The sequence below is a fragment of the Balearica regulorum genome, chromosome Z, assembly GCF_011004875.1.
Source record: "Balearica regulorum gibbericeps isolate bBalReg1 chromosome Z, bBalReg1.pri, whole genome shotgun sequence".
NCBI classification, from domain to species: Eukaryota; Metazoa; Chordata; class Aves; order Gruiformes; family Gruidae; genus Balearica; species Balearica regulorum.
Genome location: NC_046220.1, coordinates 16241184 through 16249503, shown reverse-complemented (window position 1 = coordinate 16249503; position 8320 = coordinate 16241184).

Here is an 8320-nt window from a genome sequence, read left to right as displayed (position 1 = left end):
AATTCTTGTAGCTCCTGGCTAATGTGCCTGTATACACGAAGGTAAATGGGGACACGTGCCTCCATCTCCATCAGCTGATGGACTGACCCGCCTTCTCTCCCTGTTTGAACCTGTCTTTGAAGTCTCTGACCCAACAGGGAGCTTCCTCCAGCTGTGCATGGTGCCGTCCTCTGAGCTCCTTCAGCCCCCTTGTGCCAGCTCCATTCTGTTGATCACGATTTGCCTCCTTTGTGGTAAGCAACTTTTGAAAAAAACCATCAGTCAGACCTTATTTATGAAAGGGAAGAGGAGGGCTCTGAGGATAACTAATGTATCAATACATTGCTTACTGGTGAATTCCCAGCTGTTAGGCTGCACTCAAGTTTTCACCCAACAGCTAAACCAAACAAATTCAGCATCCGCAGCTGCATCTAAGCAATTAGTTTCATATGTAGAAACACTGTGTGTCAGGTGGGGAAAGGGAGAAAAAATTATCTTTTTCCCCTGCCAGCGAGTTTGGGAGGAACAAGAGAAGAGTTCTTACCTGAGAAATCTCTTGTTGTTTTAAATAATTAAAACCCTCCTTTTCCCATAAAGGTTTACCTCCTCACCTTTCATGTGTGCCTGGGATTGGGAACCCCCCTGTGCTCTGCAGTGGGTAATTATCGAGCTGTGCTCAGCAAATGTTCTGATGAGTGGCAATCAGATGGGAATAAGAAATGATTACAAATGACAGTGTAGGCTAAATGCAGTAGTGATGAGAAGTCTTTAGAAATCCAAAACAATAAAAGTGATCACTCAGTAAACACATGTGACACAATTAATTAGTAATCATTATGTCTATTTTACTTGCCTGCACTGGTCTTCTAGACCTAAATATTTTGATTAATTTTAAATATTTCATTTACTTGTATGACTTGACACAATTTTCTTCTTCTGATGTGCTTTCTTATCATATTATTGCAGAGGATTACCTTCACTCTCCCCTGTACTCTTTCCCTCCTGCTTGCTTTTGCATAATTTTAAAGACATACTTGCTGTTTCTACTTAGAGCAGTTCTTCAATGTATTCAGACCATGTTTGACTCCATGAAGAGTTTCTTTTGCTTCTGTGATTTCAGAGAACCTGAACTTGTAGCAGAATATCATATATATATATATGTAAAAATTAAAATGGGAAACTGTAGGGAGAAAGATCTTTGAACTGTCATGCTAATATAATTTTACTTTTAAAGCACATTTGGAGATCCAGTGCTCATAATTTTAATGCATTTGCTTTGCATTTGCTGATCTGGTCTGGAAGGAGAGGTGTGGGTGGAAGTTAGTGTATATTTGGTGTCACAGCTGTTTTGTTCTGGAGTCTGCAGATCTGCAAGACAGATCTAGAGCTGACTTTAGTACTACACGCTCAGATGAGAAGGGTGATGTTGCTTCCAGCTCCCATGGTCAGCTGCCGGATTCAAAAGAGCTGCTGGGTTCAGCTGAAATTGTGTTCAAAAGTGTGTGCAAACCTGTAGTGGGTGTAAACCAAGGTAGCCTTTATTTGACAACATCTGCCACATGATCAGTAGGAGTGATGGGAAGGGACAGGTCAAAGAGTATTATTGTGATGCCCTTTGAGCATATTGTCAGCTACAAAGAGGGTATGGACGTGCACACCTGCACTTCTTCTCTGTGCATGTCGAAGTTAGATCACATTGCCAGCCATTGTAATTCCTCTTCTTGGTCCCAAGGAGGGAGGAGAACGTCCCAGTCTCAAAGGTAAGGGGAGCCTTACTTTTGAAAGGATGTGTGGCCCTTCCCTGGATGGAGACAGCCTTGGAAAAGCAGACGACTTAATAGAGTTCTGCCCCTTTTTTGGATTCCTTGTGTCCTGACACTGCCACTAAGGCCGTGCTATTGAAACCAACGGACAACACAAGGGTAAGAACCCGCAGATTTGGTTGTGCCTGCATATTGCGTCTGGCTGAGCTGGAGTTAATTTTCCCCTCAGCAGCCCCCACAGTGCTGTGCTGTGTGTCGGTAGCCAGCAAGGTGTTGGTAGCACTCCAGGGTTTTGGCTGCTGCTGAGCAGTGCTGGCACACAGCAAGGCTGTCTCTCCAAGCAGTAAGGTGGTTAAAGATGTGGACAGACTGTCAAATTTCTAAGTTTTGAGAGAAGTCATGGCCTGCGCCCTACTGTGAGTTACCCTAGGTGTCTCATTGACTTCAAAACTCCACGGCTTTGTGAGAGCTAACCTTCAAGGGCAACAGTTAGGTGACCTTGAAAAGTTTATTTGGAATTTTCAATTTGGGGACAAAAATTTTCAATGACTGGGGACAATGAGAGAACTGGGACTGTTTAGCCTAGAGAAGGGATCTTACTAATATATGTAAATAGCTGAAGGGAGGGTGCAAAGAGGAGCGAGGTTCTTTCTTGTGGAGCCCAGTGACAGGACCAGAGGCAATGGGCACAAGCTGAAACACAGGAGGTTCCCTCTGAACATCAGGAAATACTTTTCCACTGTGAGGGCACAGGTTGCCCAGAAAGATTGTGGAGTCTCCATTCTTGCAGATATTTTGAATATCCAGCTTTTGAAGCAGGTGGTTCTGCTTGAGCAGTGGGGTTGGACTAGATGACCTTCAGAGGTCACTTCCAACCTCAACTATTCTGTCATTATATGATTCTGTGATGCTGTTATCACACTTACATGTCACTTACAGGGTACCTTTATTAGCATCGTTACTCAGCTACTTGTTCTAGAGAGCTGCAATACTGCTTTTGCCAGTTATTCATAAATCAGATCTAATTCTATCTATTTCAGTTTGAATCCATTCATATTTCAGTGGCTTTTCATTAATTTAAAAGAATTTTGGCTCATTGTTCTCTAGAAATTTCTGCTCCTCCACGTAGCCTGAAAAAACAACCCAGTTTCTGCAACAATGCAATAGGAAACTAAAAGTAGATAGCATTCACATTGTCCCCAACAGGTGTTGTTTGTAAATCAATTAAATCAATTACAGCATCTTGTCTTTTTTCACAGATGAGGGACAAATTTAGCTTGCAGTTGTAAGAGTATGTCTCCTTTCTGTCTTCCTTGTTATATGGCAAGTTGTTTTATTTTGCCATATAAATTCTAGGGTGTTATATTAGTAATTATAATTTTGCCTTTCCTTTTCTTAGATATTACATTTTTTGGGGCAACTGATTATCAGGAAGACTTCAGTGAAGACATTCCTAATTCCAATGTACTATGTATTTTCCTGCATTGAGCTAATCCAGGTGGGTTCACAGCTGGAGCCATGAGCACTGAGGACAGTGAGGGACTCAGGAAGGTGAGGAGCTGAGGGACCTAAACTCCCCAGCAACCTATCCTGGAGAAAAAGATAAAAATGGGGTTGACCAGCTGAACCAAAAATACAATAGATAAAAAAATTCCTTGACCACGAGGCATGGTCTGTCTATGTAAACAGCAAATCAGAAAAGATAGTTTGTGCTGTTTCTCACTGCGTGCAATGATTTCACATGGTGCTTTTACACACAAAGGACTGTATTTGCTGTTTTAACCTCATGCAACAGTACAACATGTCTGTTCATTCCTTGCAATAGTGGAATTACCCTGCTACAGACTTCCTAATGCTCTGCCTTGACTGCCATTAGTCCTACATGCTCCAAAGTCTGAAGTCACTTAGAGCAATAATAATAATAACAGCTCACATGACCTATTTCTTACCCACTGCCTTCGGGCAGTAGTTTTTCTGTGTTCAGAAACCTTGAGGGCAAGCACCCCACAGCAACCTTGTGTTAGGAGAGATGTCTGGTATATTTGGGGTTAGACAGCCTTATTGGGAAGAGGGCTGCGCTGTCTGGAAAGAGGTATGGGTTCTGGACTGCAGCCGCTGTTTCTGCTCCCTGAGACCTGCTGATGGGTAGCATTGTCAGGAATTTAAAAAGGGGAAGGCAAATAGTTCTTTAGTACAGATACTCATCAGGGACTCAAGTGAATTAAGCAAGCACACATGCGCACAGATAAGGAATGGGTCTGGAGACCCTTTTTTTTATGGAGGGCTACCTTTGTATCGCACCGTAACTCACCCTCTGGCTCTGCCTGCAGAGTAAATGAGTAGCAGCCATGATCATAACTGCTCTCTGAGCCAGGGGCGGGGTGGACAGAGTGCAGGCTGTCTTGCATTTCCACAGCTCTTTTAACTGGATGGGTTTAGAGATGCTTTGGGCTGTTGCACCAAAGGAGGGCGGGAAGAAGGATGGAATCTCCCATGGCCTCTGCTCTTCCCTCCCTCCTCTTTCTGTTCTTCATAGGGAGTGGTTGGCTATACCATTTAGGAGAGGAACTGAGCAGTCAGTCAGCTTTTGCTCCCACAAATAATATACTGACTAATGTGTATATCTTCAGCTGATAACCGCAAAGTGTGATTAGGGTGAGGAACAGAGCAGGAAGGAGGGTGTTTGGTATCTCTCAGTGCTGCCCAGCAAAACGCTTACACTCCCTCAGGACCCTGGCTAGAGATTTCTGGCTTTGGCTTCAGCATAAACAGGATCTCACTTTAAAAGCAGAAGTATTTTCCTTCAAGTAGAATAAAGTTTCAAGCTCCAGCACTTGGTAGAAGGGAACAGAAGGCCCTGCTGTTCCCATTTCTTCCCAGTGGTATGAGAAGGAAAAAACGATAATTATCATCATTGCTTTTTCTCTAATAAAGCAGAAGGAAAAAAAGACCTCATGGATTCAAAAGTGCTTTTCTGCTTGCTTTAAAAATAGATCTTGCCATATTAACCTTACTTTAACTATAAATTTTACCCAGTCTGAGGGAAACTGAGGGAAAGATAGTTCTAAATAGCTGTAGGCTATAAGTATATTTTATCTGCTCTTTTTACAGGACAAAGAACAGCAATTAAAAGATGATCATATTTCCTTGGCAGCTCCATAACATACCGTTTTGAAACAGCTTCTTCAAGGGATGAAGAATATCACTGGTGCAATCAAATTGAAATCTCTGTGAAGGCTCTGATCTCTCTTCCTCTTTCATTTTTGTCTCTATCTCTCCTTTTCCTTTCTTCCTCCCTTCCTCCTACCCTTCCTCCCTTTATTTCTCTTTTTCTTTTTCTCTTCCTCCCCCCCCCCCCCCCCCCCCCCGCTCTTTGTCTCTCCTTTCTTTTGCCTTTCTTCTTAGGTGAATAACTCAGTTGGCTGGTAAGAAGCCTCACAAAGGGCTAATTCAAGGATAAAGCAAAAGTGTTTGTATTTATCTGGTGTTTGGTCACTAGAGATTCCCTTTCATTTCATTTGAAATCATAAAACATAGTTAGCTTATACACCATAAATAATGTTAGCTTTCAAAAATCTATGAGAGAATGGCAGTGTGTCTTTGCTGAGGGCAATTTAAAACCTCTTGTGTGAACTGATCAAATTAAATAAAGCTTCTGTGGCGTCAAGGTTCAAAATCTACTGATGTGCCAGCATTCATTCTTCAGCTCTGTATTTAGCTTTCCAGGCAGACAAGGTCAGCTGTGTCTGATTGATCCAGCTTCTGTCTTATAGGAAGACCGGACGGTTGTTTCTGTAAGAAAGAGGGTGTTTTTCCCTGTTTTCCTCCCAGAGCAGAGCAGCTGATCTGGTCTCACTCCACCAGATGGCAAGCTTTAACCAAGGAAAAAAAAAATCACACGTTTTTTGCAACTATCCATTTACCTTAGGAGAGAGGGGGAAGCGAGCTTGGCTCATTGGTTATTTTTGCTGGGTTTTTTTCCTTCTTTCTGTTTTAAAGAAATGTTTTTACTATAACAGGCTCACATCCATCTTCTGGCATGATTTGTAGTGTTTAGAAAAATAAATCAATAAAACAACATTTGCTGTCAGCTATTGAGTAACTGACAGGTGTCACAAAGGGAAGTAAAAAATGGGTTAGACTATACAATCCATCCCCAAATCTCACAGAACAAAGGCAGACTCAGTGCTCCTAAACAAACAAATAAGTATGGTGGTTCCAGTAAAAAAATAAGAAGATGTTTCCAAGCTGTCAGTGCTGGATAACAGACCCTGTGTTCTGGTTATCCAAAACCCACGTTAATCCCTGCCTTTGCCTCTCAGGAAGAGGCCGCTCTGCTGCGTGTTTCTGCCGTCATAACCTGCCTGCAATGCCTGATGATGCACAGAGCAAGACAACTGCGCTTGCTCTATCCAAGCTACATTATCTCCTCAGTCCAGGGCAGTCTAGAGGGTTTCAGACATCCTGGGAATTGAGTTAAAGTCTGCTCATCCTAATGCAGCAGATTTTAACTGCTTCTTAAAGTTAAAGGTGCTTATTTTCACTCTCATTTAATTTTATGGATTGGCTGTTCCAACTTCACAAGTGAAACAGTTGTGGCACTGGGAGGTGGCTTGGCTTGCAGAGGTAACCCAGCCATGGAGTGTTGTAGTGACTTTTTCTCAGCATCAAGGGACGTTGGAAACCTTTGTTTTTCCAAAACTGGAAACACATTCTACTATTACCATATAACTCCTAGAACGGAGGATTTACAAAAGGCTTAGGAGTGATAATACTATGAAGTTTGAAGTGCTGCAACAGTGCAGACTGCAGTGAAGTCGAGCAGATAAGTAATACAGGTGGCAGACTGTGGGTGTCTGCCTCTGTAATCATGCCTTGAGGACTTACCTTGCTGTTCATTTCTCTTAGGGAGAGGATTATGGGCTTTGGAGTTTCCTACTGTGCTTAGAGTTTGTTTGTGTTTGGCTTTTTTTTTTTTTCTTTTTTTTTTCCCTTTTGGATAAAATGCTGCATAATCCTGCAGTGTCTCTGCCAGAGCTCCAGGTGTGTCTGGGGAAGTGGTGAGTGCCTTCCGTGACTCCAGCATTCCCTGTCTCACATGCTTCTTCTCTCTGGAAATATGCAATATCCCTTCAAAGCCATGCAGGTCTGACCAACATCATGACTCATCTCACCTTGCTTTGCTGCAGCTCATCTTACTATCCACGTAGTCTTCTGAATTAAGGGAGCTTTTGACAGCATCCCTCCAAGGTAACAGCAGCTGCTGTCAGTGAAGCCAGACAGGGACTGCTTGTTGCCTCCTAAGGCAAAGTGTCCTCTGAGGGACATGGGAACCCGGGGCCCTACCCAGGCTATTTGCACTGGAGCACTACTGTGCCAGCTTGGCATGCTTATCAGTGTAAGGACAGCAAGGTTAATTTTACCTAAGCCTCACTTCTCTGCTGCTACTGAGAAATGCTACTGTGGTGGTATTGAGAGTCGTGAGAAGATTTTTTTTCTTTTTGCTCTTGCTGTGCACTTTGCTCTGTGAATTTTGCTTTAGTTGCCCCAGTGTGAGTTAATTTAGATTTCACTTGGTTTTTGTGACAGAACACAAGGGATCAGACTGATCTGCTGATTTTGACACAAGACCACTAAAACCAGGCCAGGATTGTGCAGGTAGAAAAGTATTTTTCCTTCATCTCATTGCGTCCAATAAATTTTCATACTATAATAAAGTGGAAGCCCACAAAAACCTCAGATGTATTAATGTCTTTAAGCTCATTTTACCTAGTTTTAATTTTACTATTGGTCTCATATGTAAAACTTAGCTGAGTCTGAATTTGTCCCTTTGGCTTATAATTCAATTGTTGATGCACATACCAAAACAAAACCTGATCCCTTTTCCATATTCATGATGGCTCTGCAGTACTGACAAAACTAAACCATAATAAAGCAAAGCAAATCAAACTTCTTTTTGCTGCTGAGAAAGTTCTGTAATAAAATTCCAACTAAAGGTAAAGGATTTCGCATCCACATAATAACTTTTCAAGGGTAGGAATGGATTTTAAAGTCATGCATCTCAGTAAAAAAAAAATGTTTTCTGTTCCTCTCTGAACATTGCTTTACTCAATGGCATTTTGCAGTCTGTAGGGTTTGTTTAAGCACTAATCTATCAAACATGGAGAGAACTGAGATCACTGATCTAAGTCATTTGTGGAGAGGAGACAACCTTCTACCTTAAATAAATTTCAGCTTGCATTGAAAGAGCTGTTTGCATCAGAAGTGCCGAGCTGGCAGGAAGTTGAAGCCAGATGTGCTGTTTGATTTCAGATGTATGGAAACCATCAGGCATACAAAGACGCATCCAAAGATGTACCTGCATCAGGCTCAGGAAGATTCCAGCGCTGCAAATAGAGGTGTGGTCGAGCTTTTGAGGGGACTGTTAGGTGTACTTGCCTTGTCCTCACTCTTCTCTGGGCTTCAGCTTGCAGCCATGCTGAAAGCAGGATCCTGAACTAGATGAACCTTTGGTCTGAAATGTATGGCTGCTATCATGTTATTTATTTGCAAAGGTTTTCTATGCTGTTATCTATTGT